The sequence below is a fragment of the Macaca mulatta genome, chromosome 10 (assembly GCF_049350105.2).
Source record: "Macaca mulatta isolate MMU2019108-1 chromosome 10, T2T-MMU8v2.0, whole genome shotgun sequence".
In the NCBI taxonomy this organism is placed as follows: domain Eukaryota; kingdom Metazoa; phylum Chordata; class Mammalia; order Primates; family Cercopithecidae; genus Macaca; species Macaca mulatta.
In genome coordinates this window covers 86,176,548-86,193,163 of record NC_133415.1, presented here as the reverse complement: position 1 = coordinate 86,193,163, position 16,616 = coordinate 86,176,548, and the positions used below count along the sequence as shown (strand labels likewise).

At 50.0% G+C, this 16,616-nt stretch overlaps 1 protein-coding gene and 2 long non-coding RNA genes across 9 annotated transcripts in view; 2 read left to right on the top strand and 1 right to left on the bottom strand.

The window, feature by feature from the left end:
- SNTA1 (syntrophin alpha 1) overlaps positions 1-16,616 on the top strand; it is a 35,445-nt gene that overhangs the window by 7,262 nt on the left and 11,567 nt on the right.
- Positions 358-5,301, top strand: LOC144332062 (uncharacterized). The gene is made up of 3 exons (XR_013399785.1): positions 358-766; positions 1,005-2,682; positions 4,937-5,301. It is a non-coding gene; the product is annotated as an uncharacterized LOC144332062 (long non-coding RNA).
- On the bottom strand, positions 9,284-15,642 carry LOC144332061 (uncharacterized). The gene is made up of 2 exons (XR_013399784.1): positions 15,345-15,642; positions 9,284-10,958 (listed from the first exon to the last, which is right to left on the bottom strand). It is a non-coding gene; the product is annotated as an uncharacterized LOC144332061 (long non-coding RNA).

The following is a 16,616-nucleotide window of genomic DNA, read 5'->3' as shown; positions in this document are numbered from 1 at the left end:
TCTTTATTTTTTATTTTTATTTATTTATTCATTTTTGAGACGGAGTCTCGCTCTGTCACCCAGGCGGGAGTGCAGTGGCAGGATCTCGGCTCACTGCAAGCTCCGCCTCCCAGGTTCACATCATTCTTCAGCCTCCTGAGTAGCTGGGACTACAGGCGCCTGCCATCATGCCTGGCTGATTTTTTGTATTTTTAGTAGAGACGGGGTTTCACTGTGTTAGCCAGGATGGTCTTGATCTTCTGACCTGATGATCCACCCGCCTTGGCCTCCCAAAGTGCGGGGTTTACAGGCGTGAGCCACCATGCCCGGCCCACCTCCTCATCTTTAGATTAAGAATGTATCTATCTGGGTTCCCATGTATGTTGTTTTGAGAGGGTAGTATCCGTAAATGTGTGACCTTGAAGCATCTTCTGACTTTAGGAGCGAATACTCAAGCCTTCCCTCTAACTCATGTCATCCATTCCTCCTCAGTAAGCCAAGAAACTTTCATGGACACCTACTGTGTGCCTGGTGTGTACATTAGTCAGAAGCTAAACACACCCAGGGCCTCTCCTGAAGGAGCTCACCATGTGGTAGGGGAGACAAAACATAAACACTGTCTCCTCTATACAAACTGTTTTTTTCTTGAGACAGCGTCTCACTCTGTTGCCCAGGCTAGAGTGTAGTAGTGCAGTCTCAGCTTACTGCAACCTCCTTCTCCCAAGTTCAAGCGATTCTCTGCCTCAGTCCTGTAGCTGGGATTATAGGCGTGTGCCACCATGGCTCAGTTAATTTTTGTATTTTTAGTAGAGACAGGGTTTCACCATGTTGGCCAGGCTGGTCTCGAACTCCCAGCCTCCGGTGATCCAGCCGCCTGGGCCTCCCAAGGTGCTGGGATTACAGACATGAGCTACCATGCCTGGCCTAAAAAGCCAGTGGCTAGGTGCGGTGACTCATGCCTGTAATCCCAGCACTTTGGGAGGCCGAGGTGGGCAGATCACCTGAGGCCAGGAGTTTGAGACCAGCTTGGCTAACATGGCGAAACCTCGTCTCTACTAAAAACACAAAAATTAGCTGGACCACGGTGGCACACGCCTGTAATCCCGGCTACTCAGGAGGTTGAGGTAGGAAAATTGCTTGAACATGGGAGGTGGAGGTTGCAGTGAACTGTGATTGTGCCACTGCACTCCAGGCTGGGCCACAAGAGCAAGACTACATCTCAAAAAAAAAAAAAAAAAAAAAGCTGGTGCCTGAAATCCTGTCTGCTCTTGCAATAAATCTCTGGCCTTGGGTAAGACCCTTGCCTTCTAGGGACCTCAGTTTTCCTATTGAAGTTAGGCTAGATCAGAGGTGATCAATAGCTTTTATTTAGAGTGTCAGCTTCAGGCAGGTGTGGTGGCTCACGCCTGTAATCCCAACACTTTGGGAGGCTCAGGTGGGCAGATCACTTGAGCCCAGGAGTTCCAGACCAGCTTGCGCAACACAGTGAGATTTCATCTCTGTAGGAAAAAAAAAAACAGTGTAAGTGTCAGCTCCACTGGTAGTTCTGTAAGTTCCATATTTGGAAGGATTGGGAGGCTTTGTCTGGGCTCAGCAGAAAGGAGCTGGAATTGATTAGCAATGTCTACTATAGATGCAATAGAGAACTAACATGTGTACCACCCCAGGACTGAGGGGCCCCTGCTCTTATATTCTCTGAGATGTTTCATAGGACAAGATCATTCCTTGGTGAACCCTGCCTATGGCCTGGGTAAGAGGAAGAAGGGTGTGGCCTTCATGTTTTTCCCCACTTTTCCTTAGTTGAAGTCTTTTTCGACCTATTCTCCTGGCCCAAGGTCTCATGGAAGGAGGTCATTCCACTCAAGATAGCACAAAGAGGGGAAGAGGAGTGGTGGAAGGCACTTGAGTCAGGAATCTCTGAATGGCAAGAGTGATCAGAGAAGTTTGAAGGATAGGAGGATGCTGGGCTGTGGCTGCTCCTTGAGACTTTGGGGAGTGGAGAAGGTCCGGGCCTGGCAGTTGCACCAGTCTGGAGCAGCCAGGGTTCCTGGGACCCTCTCTGGGTCTAGGTTCCCCGGGAGCCCAATCACTGGCCACATTGTTCAGCGTTTCCCTACTCACATCCCATTATTGAGGCTGCCTCCAAGCGGCCATGGAAGGATGGGCTTTGGATGTGAACTTGGCCAAGCAGCTGGATATTCTTCCAGCTCAGTGGGTAGTGAATCCCCTGAGAATGTCCTGGGAGAACAAGCATTACCGGCAAACTCCTGGTGTCAGCTAGAGGGCCTTACTTCCCTGGCCTAAGCTGGGGGCTCAGCTGAGCCTCAGCAACCCCAATCTGCCTCCTAGAACATTTCTTCTGCTAGGTCAGGGGTTTGTAGGAATGTCCTGATCCTGTTCTCAGCCAGAGGGTTGTGTTTGTGACCACAGGCTGGGCCCAAGCTGGCAGCCAACATGTGTCTGTCTGCTGCTTAGAGAGGCCCATTGTGTGTGCAGACCTCAAGCCAGGGCCAGCCTGGGCCCTTGGAGACCAGGCCTGGGGGAAGAGGGAGGGACAGCTTCAAGGAAAACATCCTTCCCTCCTCCCATTCCAGTGTGGCTGGCAAGACTGTGACAACAGTGAGCCTGTCATGCATTAAAAACAGTATTGGCTGGGCGCGGTGGCTCATGCCTATATCCTAGCACTTTGGGAGGCCGACGCAGGTGGATCACCTGAGGTCAGGAGTTAAAGACTAGCCTAGGCAACATGGTGAAACCCCGTCTCTACTAATAATATACAAAAATTAGCTGAGCATGGTGGCATGCACTTGTAAGCCCAGCTACTCAGGAGACTGAGGTAGGAGAATTGCTTGAATCTGGGAGGCGGAGGTTGCAGTGAGCCAAGATCGAACTATTGCACTCCAGACTGGGCGACAAGAGCAAAACTCCGTCTCAAAAAAACAAAACCAAACCAACAAAACCCAAGAAAATAATACTGAGGCCAGGCACAGTGGCTCACGCCTATAATCCCAGCACTTTGGGAGGCTGAGGCGGGTGGATCACCTGAGGTCAGGAGTTCGAGACCAGCTTCACCAACATGGTGAAACCCTGTCTCTACTAAAAATATAAAAATTAGCTGAGTGTGGTGGCGGGCGCCTGTAATCCCAGCTACTCAGGAGGCTGAGACAGGAGAATCACTTGAACCCAGGAGGTGCAGGTCGCAGTGAGCCAAGATTGCACCACTGCATTCCAACCTGGGTGACAGGGCGAGTGTCTATCTAAAAAAAAAAAAAAAAAATTAATAAAGTGAATTTTAGTGCTTTATACAAAGTAAGGAAGGTATAGCCCTCATAGAAATCAGGCTTTTATTTATTTATTTAGGATCTCACTCTGTTGCCCAGCCTGTAGCACAGTGGTGTGATTGCAGCTCACTGCAGCCTCAACTCCTGGGCTCAAGCAATCCTCCTATCTCAGCCTCTCAAGTAGCTGGGACCACAGGCATATGCTACCACGCCTGCCTAATTAAAAAAAATTAATAGAAGCAGGGTCTCCCTGTGTTGCCCAGGCTGGTCTTTAACTCCTGGGCTCCAGCAGTCCTCCCAAAGTGCTGGGGTTACAGGCATGAGCCACTGTGCCTGATCCTGTTATTGTTTTCTTTAGTAAACTGGAAGCTGTTTGAGGGCAGGAACCATGTGTAGCTTGTCTCTGAGCCCCCAGGTCTGGCACTGAGTCCACCACACATTAGATCTTGGTGAGTGTTTGGAGACTGATCAGTGAGGTCTATCTTGGACCCTTTCTACTTTACCTTTCACCTTTTCAATTGCTGTTGACTTTCCTAAATGTTTAAGATGGGACTTGAGAATCATGCTGAGCTTGACTGACTCTTGAGCTTTTCTGTTCTGAGTCCTCAGAACTCTGAGGCCAGCTCCCTACTGACTCTTCCCAGGAAGATGGCCACTGCCAGATGTACTGCCTTTGATCTGGTTTGATGCATCACCATTGTCAAAAGCGGATGTCATTCATGGATGTAGCTAATTTGGGGCCACCCTGTTCAACTTAGCTGAGTCATGCTGTGCCCCAGAGATGCTGGAGGGACCCCTGTCCCAGGAAGAGGGCATGAATGGAGCTCCTGTTCAGTTCTCCCATGGCCGCAGAGACCTGTTGTTCTAACCATTGTTCTCAAGGAAAAGTTTACTTGGCTGTGCGCACACATAGCTTTGGACCATGTGACTCCCCACAGACAAAACTTGGCTTAATCCAGCCCTGGCCTGTTCCCCGGACCTTGATTAAAATGCCTTGTGGGGCTCTGGAGGCAGGTTCTGGCCCTGATGAGCTGTGTGACCCTGGCTGCTCCTGGTGGTGGAGGAAATAATAGTGATAATAATCAGGATGGTAGCGTCTGCTGCTTATTGAGCACCCACACTGTGCTCAACAACATGAGCACCTACCATGCTAAGTGCCTTCCCTATGTTTGTTTTTTTCTTTGAGATGGAGTCTTGCTCCGTTGCCTAGGCTAGAGTACAGTGGCACGATCTCAGCTCACTGCAACCTCTGCCTCCTGGGTTCAAGTGATTCTCCTATTTCAGCCTCCCGAGTAGCTGGGACTACAGGCGCGTGGCGCCACGCCCAGCTAATTTTTTGTATTTTTAAGAGAGAGAGGGTTTTACCATGTTGGCCAGGCTGGTCTCACCTGGCTAATTTTTGTATTCTTAGTAGAGACAAGGTCTCATCATGTTAACCAGGCTAGTCTCAAATTCCTGACCTCAGGTGATCTGCCCTCCGCGGCTTTCCAAAGTGCTGGGATTATAGGTGTGAGCCACTGCACCCAGTGAAAACTTATATTCTTAAATACTTACCTGCACTACAGGTTATGTCACCTCTCTGAGACTCAGTTTATTCACCCTTATTAAATAAAGATACTATGGCTGGGTGCAGTGGCTCACACCTGTAATCCCAGCACTTTGGGAGGCCGAGGCAGGTGGATCACCTGAGGTCAGGAGTTCAAGACCAGCCTGGTCAACATGGTGAAACCCCGTCTCTACTAAAAATACAAAATTTAGCATGTGCCTGTAGTCCCAGCTACTCAGGAGGCTGAGGCAGGGGAATCACCTGAGCCCAGGAGGTGGAGGTTGTGGTGAGCTGAGATCACTCCATAGCACTCCAGCCTGGGCGACAGAGTGAGACTCCGTCTCAGAAAAAAAAAAAAAGTAGGCCGGGCGCGGTGGCTCAAGCCTGTAATCCCAGCACTTTGGGAGGCCGAGACGGGCGGATCACGAGGTCAGGAGATCGAGACCATCCTGGCTAACACGGTGAAACCCCGTCTCTACTAAAAAATACAAAAAACTAGCCGGGCGCGGTGGCGGGCGCCTGTAGTCCCAACTACTCGGGAGGCTGAGGCAGGAGAATGGCGTGAACCCGGGAGGCGGAGCTTGCAGTGAGCTGAGATCCGGCCACTGCACTCCAGCCTGGGCGGCAGAGCGAGACTCCGTCTCAAAAAAAAAAAAAAAAAAAAAAGTAATAAAAATAGACATAAATGAGGACATTAATTCATCTCATCAAATTGGTGAAATTAGGTGAAGGTGTGTTTGAGAGAGTTGAGCTTGGCCCCAATATATAGTGGGTGCTCAATAAGTACTGCTTTCTCCCATTACTAAGATTCTGGAACCCTGAATCTAGGCTTCTGAGTTGATATGAACATTATCTCTGAACCCTGGCTTGTATGGCTTGGTATGTGTGGTATATTTTTGAAAAATAAACTAGATTTTTTAGAAAATTTAAAAAGTAGGCCGGGCGCGGTGGCTCACACCTGTAATCCCAGCACTTTGGGAGGCCAAGGCGGGTGGATCACAAGGTCAGGAGATTGAGACCGTCTTGGCGAACACGGTGAAACCCCGTCTTTACTAAAAATACAAAAAAATTAGCTGGGCGTGGTGGCGGGCGCCTGTAGTCCCAGCTTCTAGGGAGGCTGAGGCAGGAGAATGGCGTGAACCCGGGAGGCGGAGCTTGCAGTGAGCCAAGATCATGCCACTGCACTCCAGCCTGGGCGACAGAGCGAGACTCCGTCTCAATAAAAAAAAAAAAAAAAAAAAAGGAAAAGAAAATTTAAAAAGTAACACATACTCATTCAAAAATATCCAGCTTAGGCTGGGCGTGGTGGCTCAAGCCTGTAATCCCAGCACTTTGGGAGGCCGAGACGGGCGGATCACGAGGCCAGGAGATCGAGAGACGATCCCGGCTAACACGGTGAAACCCCGTCTCTACTAAAAAATACAAAAAAACTAGCCGGGCGAGGTGGCGGGCGCCTGTAGTCCCAGCTACTCGGGAGGCTGAGGCAGGAGAACGGCGTAAACCCGGGAGGCGGAGCTTGCAGTGAGCTGAGATCCGGCCACTGCACTCCAGCCTGGGTGACAGAGCGAGACTCCGTCTCAAAAAAAAAAAAAAAAAAATCCAGCTTAGCCTGAGCAACATAGTAAAACCCTGTCTCTCCAAAAAAAAAATTACAAAAATTTGCCAGGCATGGTGGCACATTCCTGTAGTTGCAGCTACTTGGGATGCTGAGGCTGAAGGATCATTTGAGCCCGGGATGTGGAGGATGGAGTGAGCTGTGATTGTGCCATTGCACTCCAAGCTGGGTGACAGAGTGAGACCCTGTCTTGAAAAAAAAAAAAAGTGGCTCATGCTTGTAATTACAGCACTTTGAGAGGCTGAGGTGGGAGGATCCCTTGAGACCAGGAGTTCGAGACTAGCCTAGGCAACATGGCAAGACCTCATCGCTACAATTTTTTGTTTTGTTTTGTTTTTTTGAGATGGAGTTTTGCTCTTGTTGGCCAGGCTGGAGTGCAATGGTGTGATCTCGGCTCACTGCAATCTCCACCTCCTGGGTTCAAACGATTCTCCTGCCTCAGCCTCCTGAGTAGCTGGGATTACAGGTACACACCAACATGTCTGGCTAATTTTTGTATAGTAGAGATGGGGTTTCGCCACTCCTGACCTCAGGTGATTTACCCGCCTCGGCCTCCCAAAGTGCTAGGATTACAGGCATGAGCCACTGTGCCTGGCCCAATTTTTTTTTTTTTTTTTTTTTTTGAGATGGAGTCTTGCTCTGTCGCCCAGGCTGGAGTGCAGTGGCCGGATCTCAGCTCACTGCAAGCTCCGCCTCCCGGGTTCACGCCATTCTCCTGCCTCAGCCTCCCGAGTAGCTGGGACTACAGGCGCCCACCGCCTCGCCCGGCTAGTTTTTTGTATTTTTTAGTAGAGACGGGGTTTCACCGTGTTAGTCAGGATGGTCTCGATCTCCTGACCTCGTGATCCGCCCGTCTCGGCCTCCCAAAGTGCTGGGATTACAGGCTTGAGCCACCGCGCCCGGCCTTTTTTCTTTTTTTTTTTTTAAGTGGAGTCTCACTCTGTTACCCAGGCTGGAGTGCAATGGTTCTATCTCAGCTCACTGAAACTTCCACCTCCTGGGTTCAAGTGATTTTCCTGCCTCACCTTCCCAAGCAGCTGGGATCACAGGCATGTGCCACCATGCCTGGCTGATTTTTGTATATAGTAGAGATGGGGTTTCACCATGTTGGCCAGGCTGGTCTCAAACTCCTGACCTCAGGTGATCTGCCTAAGGACTCCCAAAGTGCTGGGATTACAGGCATAAGTCACTGTGCCCAGCCTACAAAATTTTTTTTTTTTTTTTGAGATCGAGTCTTGCTTTGTTGTCCAGGTTGGAGTGCAGTGGCATGATCTTGGCTCATTGCAACCTTTGCCTCCCAGGTTCAAGCAGTTTTCCTGCCTCAGCCTCCCAAGTAGCTGGGATTACAGGTGCCGGCCACCACACCTGGCTAATTTTTGTATTTTTAGTAGGGACAGGGTTTCACCGTCTTGGTCAGGCTGGTTTCAAACTCCTGACTTCAAGCAATCCAGCTGCCTCGGCCTCCCAGAGTGCTGGGATTAAAGGCATGAGCCACTGCGCCTGGCCAAAGATTTTTTAAAAAATTAGCTGGGCATAGTGTTGTGCACCTGTAGTCCCAGCTTTCAGGAGGCTGGGTAGGAGGATTGCTTGAGCCCAGGAGTTCAAGGCTGTACCCAAACTACGATTATGCCACTGTACTCTAATCTGGGCGACAGAGCAAGACACTGTCTTTAAAAAAAAAAATTACCAACAACAGGAGAGTGCAAAGGGATCATCTTATAGAGATAACCAGTGTTGATACTTTCACACATTTTCTTCCAGAAAGTTTCCATGGCCGGGCGCGGTGGCTCAAGCCTGTAATCCCAGCACTTTGGGAGGCTGAGGCGGGCGGATCACGAGGTCAGGAGATCGAGACCATCCTGGCTAACACGGTGAAACCCTGTCTCTACTAAAAATACAAAAAACTAGCCGGGCGCGGTGGCGGGCGCCTGTAGTCCCGGCTACTCGGGAGGCTGAGGCAGGAGAATGGCGTAAACCCGGGAGGCGGAGCTTGCAGTGAGCTGAGATCCGGCCACTGCACTCCAGCCTGGGTGACAGAGCAAGACTCCGTCTCAAAAAAAAAAAAAAAAAAAAAAAAAAGAAAGTTTCCATATTTGTTTTTATCACGTAATAAGTTGAGAACATGTAAGTCTTTTTCATTTTTAAAATATTTTAAATATTTTTTATTTTATAATTTTTTTGAGACAGTGTCTCGTTCTGTTGCCCAGGTTGGAGTGCAGTGGCACAATCATTGCTCACTGCAGCCTCGACCTCCTAGATTCAAGTGATCCTCCCATCTCAGCCTCCTGAGTAGCTGGGACTACAGGTGCATACCACCACATCCAGCTAAATTTTTGTGCTTTTTGTGGAGATGGGATTTCACCATGTTGCCCAGGCTGGTCTTAAACTACTGAGCTCAGTTGCTCTGCCACCATCGGTCTCCCAAAGTGCTGGGATTACACGTGTGAGCCATTGTGCCCGGCCCCTCATTCTTGTTAATGGTCATGTAATATCCTATTACTGGGCTGGAGGACTACACATCTGTAGTCCTATTTACTCCTGAGGCTGAGGTTGGAGGATTGTTTGAGGCCAGGGATTCGAGAGTGGAGTACACTATGATGCACCTGTGAACAGCTGCTGCACTCCAGCTTGGACAATATAGCAAGATCTCATGTCTACAAATTAAAAAAAAAAAAAAATCCTGCCGGGCACGGTGGCTAACATCTGTAATCCCAGCACTTTGGGAGGCCAAGGTGGGCAGATCACGAGGCCAGGAGATCGAGACCATCCTGGCTAACACGGTGAAACCCCATCTCTACTAAAAATACAAAAAATTAGCCAGGCTTGGTGGCGGGCGCCTGTGGTCCCAGCTACTCGGGAGGCTGAGGCAGGAGAATGGCGTGAACCCAGGAGGCGGAGCTTGCAGTGAGCCGAGATCACACCACTGCACTCCAGCCTGGGTGACAGCGAGACTCCATCTCAAAAAAAAAAAAAAAAAAAAAAAATCCCATGGATTTGTTCATTAATGTAACACATATTTACTGAGCCCTTGCTCTGTGCCAGGACTGAATGCAGGCACCAGGGATATAGCCATGAACAAGACTGAGTAGTGTCTGCCAGTCGGGGAGTTCACATCTTGTTTTTAGCAGCCCCTACTCACGAATATTCAAGTTGTCCCTAGCCTCTTGCAGGATAGACAATAGTGCTATGAGCCTTCTGTGCACCTGTGAGCACTTATCTGAAGGGTGGTTCCTGGAAGGGTTGCTGTTAGGTCAAAAGGGTCACATGCTTTTGGGATCTTGTATAGGTCGTAACCCCTGTAGTACTCAAGGGTGTGGTAAATTGAGATTTTATCCCCCAAAGTGTGGCAACCCCTGGGCTCTGCTGGTCATCCCTGTTATAGGGCCTGCCAGAGTCTAGGAACTATTTATAGTTCAGCCTTGCTAGACCAGCAAGACCTTAAAGGTCATCCCTTCCAGGGCCTGCTGGAATCCCAAGTCCTCTTGACACCATCCCGGGTGGATGGGTGGGCAGCTGGAACTTGAATCCTCAAGTTCAAGTTGAGGGCTGACATGTCAGTGCCCATTATATAGGCAAAGAAACTGAGGCTCAGAGAGACCTTGCCTCATGCAAGTGATAGTACGGGGCCTGGATTCAGATCCTCGTCTGTCTGTCACCACATTACATGCCTAGCCCCTTATACTGTCACACTAGCAACAGCAGCAGAAATCATAACCACACTGCTGTTTCCGGACAGTCCTGTTCTATGCCAGGCAGGAGAAGGTGCTTTACAGGTATTGAATCTTTCACTTATTTATTTTTAAATTGGCTTTTTTTTTTGAGACAGGGTTTCTCTCTGTCATCCAGGCTAGAGTGCAGTGGCACGATCACAGCTCACTTTAGCCTCAACCTCCTGGGCTCAAGTGATCGTCCCACCTCAGCCTCCTGAGTAGCCGGGATTACAGGTGTGCACCACCACACCTGGCTAATTTTGTGTATTTTTGGTAGAGACGGTGTTTTGCCATGTTGGCCAGGCTGCTTTTGAACTTCTGGGCTCAAGCGATCCTCCTGCCTTGGATTCCCAAAGTGCTCACAGGTGTGAGCCACTGAGCCCAGACGAATCTTTTTGTTTTTGTTTTTGTTTGTTTGTTTGAGATGTCTGTCACCCAGGCTGGAGTGCAGTGTCGCAATCCTGGCTCACTGCAAACTCTGCCTCCCGGGTTCGAGTGATTCTCCTGCCTCAGCCTCCCAAGTAGTTGGGATTACAGGCGTCTGCCACCATGCCTAATTGTTGAATTTTTAGGAGAGACGAGGTTTCATCATGTTGGCCAGGCTGGTCTTGAACTCCTGGCCTCAAGAGATCCACCTGCCTCGGCCTCCCAAAGTGCTGGGATTACAGGCGTGAGCCACTGCGCCCAGCCTCCAGCTGGATCTTTTTTTTTTTTTTTTTTTTTTTGAGACGGAGTCTTGCTCTGTCACCCAGGCTGGAGTGCAGTGGTGCGATCTTGGCTCACTGCAACCTCTGCCTACTGAGTTCAAGCAATTCTCCTGCCTCAGCCTCCCAAGTAGCTGGGATTACAGGCATGTGCCACCACACCTGGCTAATTGTTTTTGTATTTTTTTTTTTTTTTGAGACGGAGTCTCGCTCTGTCACCCAGGCTGGAGTGCAGTGGCCGGATCTCGGCTCACTTCAAGCTCCGCCTCCCGGGTTCACGCTATTCTCCTGCCTCAGCCTCCCGAGTAGCTGGGACTATAGGCGCCTGCCACCTCGCCCGGCTAGTTTTTTGTATTTTTTAGTAGAGACCGGGTTTCACCGTGTTAGCCAGGATGGTCTCGATCTCCTGACCTCGTGATCCGCCCGTCTCGGCCTCCCAAAGTGCTGGGATTACAGGCGTGAGCCACCGCGCCCGGTCTGTTTTTGTATTTTTCGTAGAGATGGGGTTTTGCCATGTTGGCCAGGCTGGTCTCAAACTCCTGACCTCAGGTGATCTGCTTGCTTTGGCCTCCCGAAGTGTTGGGAATATAGGCATGAGCCACTGCACCTGGCTGTCAGGTACTATTCTTGATGGTGAGGATACCCTAGTGAACTGGAAAACAGGGCAGCCCCTGCTATCAGGGAACTGACATTCTGGTTAGGGGAGAAAGGCCATGGGCTAGTAAACAATGGCTCTGTCATCTAATTTCAAGCAGGGGTAAGTAAATGACCACACACTGAACAGACAAGGAACAGCTTGAGCTTGGAGGACAGGCTTCCCTTCAGCCAGGACATTGAGTCACAGACATTTATTAAGCACTGGGATAAGTACTGGAGATCCTGTTGCCCAAACACATGTGTTCCCTTCTCTCAGCAACGCATATGTGACCCCAGTCCACTTACACTGGGCTGGGTGAGTGATCCTGCCCTGTTTCTCTTCCGTGTGTTTCCAGTGGAATCTATTCCTGGCTCTTTGGGGCCAGGGCCAGATCCTGGCTTCCCTCCTTGGCAGACCTGGAGGTCCCTGGAAATTGGGGCCTCTGTTTGTAGGTGCCTCAGCTTCCCTGAGGAGGAAGGGCCCATGTGTCACTGCTTATTGGGTTCCCAGGCCAGAGGCTTGGCTGGGGAGGACGGGGGCACTGGCTAGGCCTATCTTTGGAGTCTCAAGAATGCTGGCCACAGGGCTGTGGTTGTGCCCTCAGCTCTCTAGGCCACAGGCTTTGGCAGCCCCACCCTGCCTTGTCGGGTGACTCAGGCAGAAATCAGAGAGGGGAGGAGGCCTCAGAGTTGGGCTATTTATGGCCACACTCTGGGGCCCCCAGGACCCCACCCCCACTCTGGGACAGGCCACTTGTTTTGTGAAATGCAAGCCCTGATTCTGGCATCAGCTGGTATGCTGTCCATTTATAGCATGTTCCTGTGGGAAAGGAGGGGGACCCAGGTCTGGGATGGCTGGGTGAGCAGGGGATCTGGCAGTTTCTCTGGCTTCAAAGTTGACAAATGTTCATTTGCTGAGCATGTAGTGTATGAGATCTCTGCTGGATTCTGGGGACACAGAGAAGAGTCAGACCAGGTCCCTGCCCTCAAAGTGCTCTCAGTCTAGTTGGGGACACAGACCCCACATAGACAATCACAGGGGAGTGAAGCGTAGGGGACTGCAGAGGTGATGGGTATGATGAATCCAGACTGGGCATCTGGGAAGGCTTCCTAGAGGAGGTGACCTGTGAGCTGGGCCTGGATCTCCTGGGCTATGGCACCTCTTACCTCCTGCTAAATTAGCCTGTCCTGCCCTGGCATTCATTTTTTTCATTCACAGAACACTGACTCTGGGTTCGTTTGTTTGAAACAGGGTCTTGCTTTGTCATGCAGGCTGGAGTGCAGTGGTGTGATCAAGGCTGACTACAGCTTCAACCTGGGCTCAAGCAAGCCTCCCACCTCAGCCTCCTACCTCACCCTCCCAAGTACCTAGGACTGCAGATGCACACCACCATGCCCAGCGAGTTTTTTGTATTTTTGGTAGAGACGGGGTTTTGCCATGTTGCCCAGGCTGCTCTCAAACTCCTAGGCTCAAGTGATCTGCCTGCCTCGGCCTCCGCAAGTGCTGGGATTACAGGCGTAAGCTACTACCTGGCCAACTCTGAGTTTGAAGAGCAAGCCCAGTTTCTTTCTTTCTTTTTTTTTGAGACGGAGTCTTGCTCTGTCGCCTAGGCTGGAGTGCAATGGCACGATCTCGGCTCACTGCAACCTCCACCTCCTGGGCTCAAGCGATTCTCCTGCCTCAGCCACCTGAGTAGCTGGGACTATAGGCGCATGCCACCATGCCCGGCTAATTTTTGTATTTTTAGTAGAGACGAGGTTTCACCACTTTGGCCAAGATGGTCTCAATCTGCTGACCTCGTGATCCACCCGCCTCGGCCTCCCAAGTGCTGGGATTACAGGTGTGAGGCACCGCGCCCGGCCATTTCTTTTAGGAGTTCCCAGTTTTGTGGAGGAGACAACCCCAACATACAGAATCAGAGACCTAGGAAGTGTGGGCAAGGAAGGCTGATAAGTGAGAAACACCCATTTCTTGAGTCCTTAATACTCACCACATGCCTTACAACATTTTATTTAATCCTGACATCTCTCTGAGGTAGACTTTTTTTTTTTTTTGAAACAGGGTCTCACTCTATTGCCCAGGCTGGAGTGCAGTGGCGTAATCTTGGCTTACTGTAACCTCTGCCTCCTGGGCTCAAGAAATCCTCCCACCTCAGCTTCCTGAGTAGCTGAGACTACAGGCGCACACTACCATGCCTGGCTAATTTTTTGTATTTTTGGTAGAGACAAGGTTTTGCTATGTTGCCTAGGCTGGTCTTGAACTCCTGGGCTCGAGCAGTCTGCCTGCCTCGGGCTCCCAAAGTGCTGGGATTACAGGCGTGGGCCACCATGTCTGGCTGTAGTTATTCATCTTTTATTTTTATTACTTTTTATTTTTATTATTATTATTTTTTTGAGATGGAGTTTTGCTCTTGTTGCCCAGGCTGGAGTGCAATGGCGCAATCTCGGTTCACTGCAGCCTCTGCCTCCTGGGTTTAAGCAATTCTCTTGCCTCAGCCTCCTGAGTAGCTGGGATTACAGGTGCGTGCCACCACGGCCCGGCTAATTTTTGTGTTTTTAGTAGAGACGGGGTTTCGCCATGTTGGCCAGGCTGGTCTTGAACTCCCAGCCTCAGGTGATCTGCCCGCCTCGGCCTCCCAAAGTGCTGGGATTACAGGCGTAAGCCACTGTGCCCAGCCCTATTCATCTTTTATTGACTAGCACATTGAGGCCCAGAGAGGTGAATGACCTTGTCCATGGTTACACAGCTAGACAGTGCTGGAGCTGGAATTCAAATCCAAGAGCATCTGACTCCAGAGGGAACTGCATTTTCTTTCTTTTCTTTTCTTTTTTCTTTTCTCTCTCTCTCTCTTTTTTTTTTTTTTTTTTTTTTTTTGAGACAGGATATCACTCTGTTACCCAGACTGGAGTGCAGTGGCATAATCATGGCTTGTTGCAACCTCTGCCTCCTGGGCTCAAGCGATCCTCCTGCCACAGCCTCTTGAGTAGCTGGGATCACAGGTGTGTGTCACCACACCTGGCTAATTTTTTTTTAAAATTGTACTTACTTCCTTTTTTTTTTTTTTTTTTTTTGAGATGGGGTCTCTCTCTGTCCCTCAGGCTGGAGTGCAGTGGCGCGATCTTGGCTCACTGGAACCTCCGCCTCCTGTGTTCAAGCAATTCTCCTGCCTCAGCTTCCCAAGTAGCTGGGATTACAGGTGCCCACCACCATGCCCAGCTAATTTTTTTCTGTATTTTTAATAAGGACGGGGTTTCTGCATGTTGGCCAGGTTCATCTCAAACTCCTGAACTCAAGCAATCCACCCACTGTGGCCTCCCAAAGTGCTGGGATTATAGACGTGAGACACCGCGCAAGGCCGGGAACTGCATTCAATAGTGTGGAAGTTTGGAAGCTCATACAGCCTCTGAGTAGTTAGTATGATTGGACTAGAGGGTGAGATGAGGGATATGGCAAGAAGTGAAGCCAGGGAGGAGGACAGGACCTATGGGCAGGGCCTACATCCTAGATGGTGTTGAAGTTAGGCGAAGGGTGCACGGGAGCCAGAGCAGGGCTTTGAGCAGGGGAGGGATGTGGCCACTTGTAGCAAGGAGATGTAGCAGTTGCATCACTGGGGGCTGTATTTGTCAGGATGCTTTTGACTGCAAGTAACAGGAACCCAATTCAATGAGGTTTAAACATCGAAGAAAATGTGTTATCTTCCAGAACATCTTGAGGCAGCATGGCTCCAGGGAAGATTAATTTAGGGGCTCATGGTATCATCGAAAACTCAGGTCTCTCTATCTTTCTGCTTCACCATCTTCAATGTGTGGACCCCAACCTTTATGGTCAAAAAGTAGGCCGGGCACAGTGGCTCACGCCTGTAATCCCAGCACTTTTGGAGGCCGAGGCCGGCAGAGCACCTGAGGTCAGGAGTTCAAGACCAGTCTGGCCAATATGGCGAAACCCCATCTCTACTAAAAATACAAAAATTAGCTGGGTGTGGTGGTACGCACCTATAATCCCAGCTACTTGGGAGGTTGAGGCAGGAGAATTGCTTGAACCTGGGAGACAGAGGTTGCAGTGAGCAAATATTGCACCATTGCACTCCAGCCTGGGCGACAGAGCGAGACTCTGTCTCAAAAAAAAAAAAAAAGAAAAAAAAAGTAGCTGTCGTTGTGCTAGTACCAAGCTCCCTCCTAGCAACTTTGAAAGGTGAAAGGAGGAGAAAAGGAAGGCAGTGTTTTTTTCATCACATCTCATTGGCCAGAACTGTATTGTTTGCCCCTTTCTAAACCAATCCCAAGCAAGAAGGATGAAATGATCATGATTAGATTTGACCAATCAGGGTTCTCCCTCTAAGCTGGGGAGAAGCTGAGCCTCTAGGACTCAGGCTTCTCTTAGCAAAGGAAAAAGAGGGGAGATGGTTTTCGGCTGTCAAGTAGGCTGTGACATGTCCCACTTCCGCTGCCCTTTGAGACACAATCCAATAGTCAGTCGTGGGGTAAGTCGTTGCTGCAGTGATAAGTCATTTGAGTCCTAGTCCCCAAAAGTCAGACCTAGGTTTGCTTCTTCCAAAAAAACCTGGCCCTGCTTTCTTTCAACATTGCTTCTATTCCAACCCTAATAGGGTTTGTAACTCCCTCTCTCTTTTGCCCCCGTTTGCTTTGAATACTATCTGAGCCTCAGAGGCATCTCCTGCGACAGAAATAGCTTCTTATCTGGTTCTTCCAGGGAGGTGGGCCAAGAGTTCCTAACTCCTTCCTGGGCTGTCCACTCACAGGGCATGTTGGCTGGGCTTTGACTGCAGACGTCAGATAGCTAGCAAGTCAGATGGCCCTGGGAGCAGGTGTGGTTGAGAGCAGAGGAAGAGAGGCTGCAGAGGAAGAGAGGCTGCCCAAAGGCTAGCAGGCATCAGGCACCCATAGAGGCTATATCCTTGTTGGGAGAAGAGAGACAAGGTCTTGGGAAAGTCATCTTTTTTTTTTTTTGAGACAATCTCACTTCATTGTCCAGGCTGGAGTGCAGTGGTGCAATCTTGGCTCATTGCAACCTCTGCTTCCCATGTTCAAGTGATTTTCATGCCTCAGCCTCTCAAGCAGCTGGGATTACAGGCATGCAGCACCCCGCCCAGCTAACGTTTGTATTATTAGTAGAGACAGGGTTGC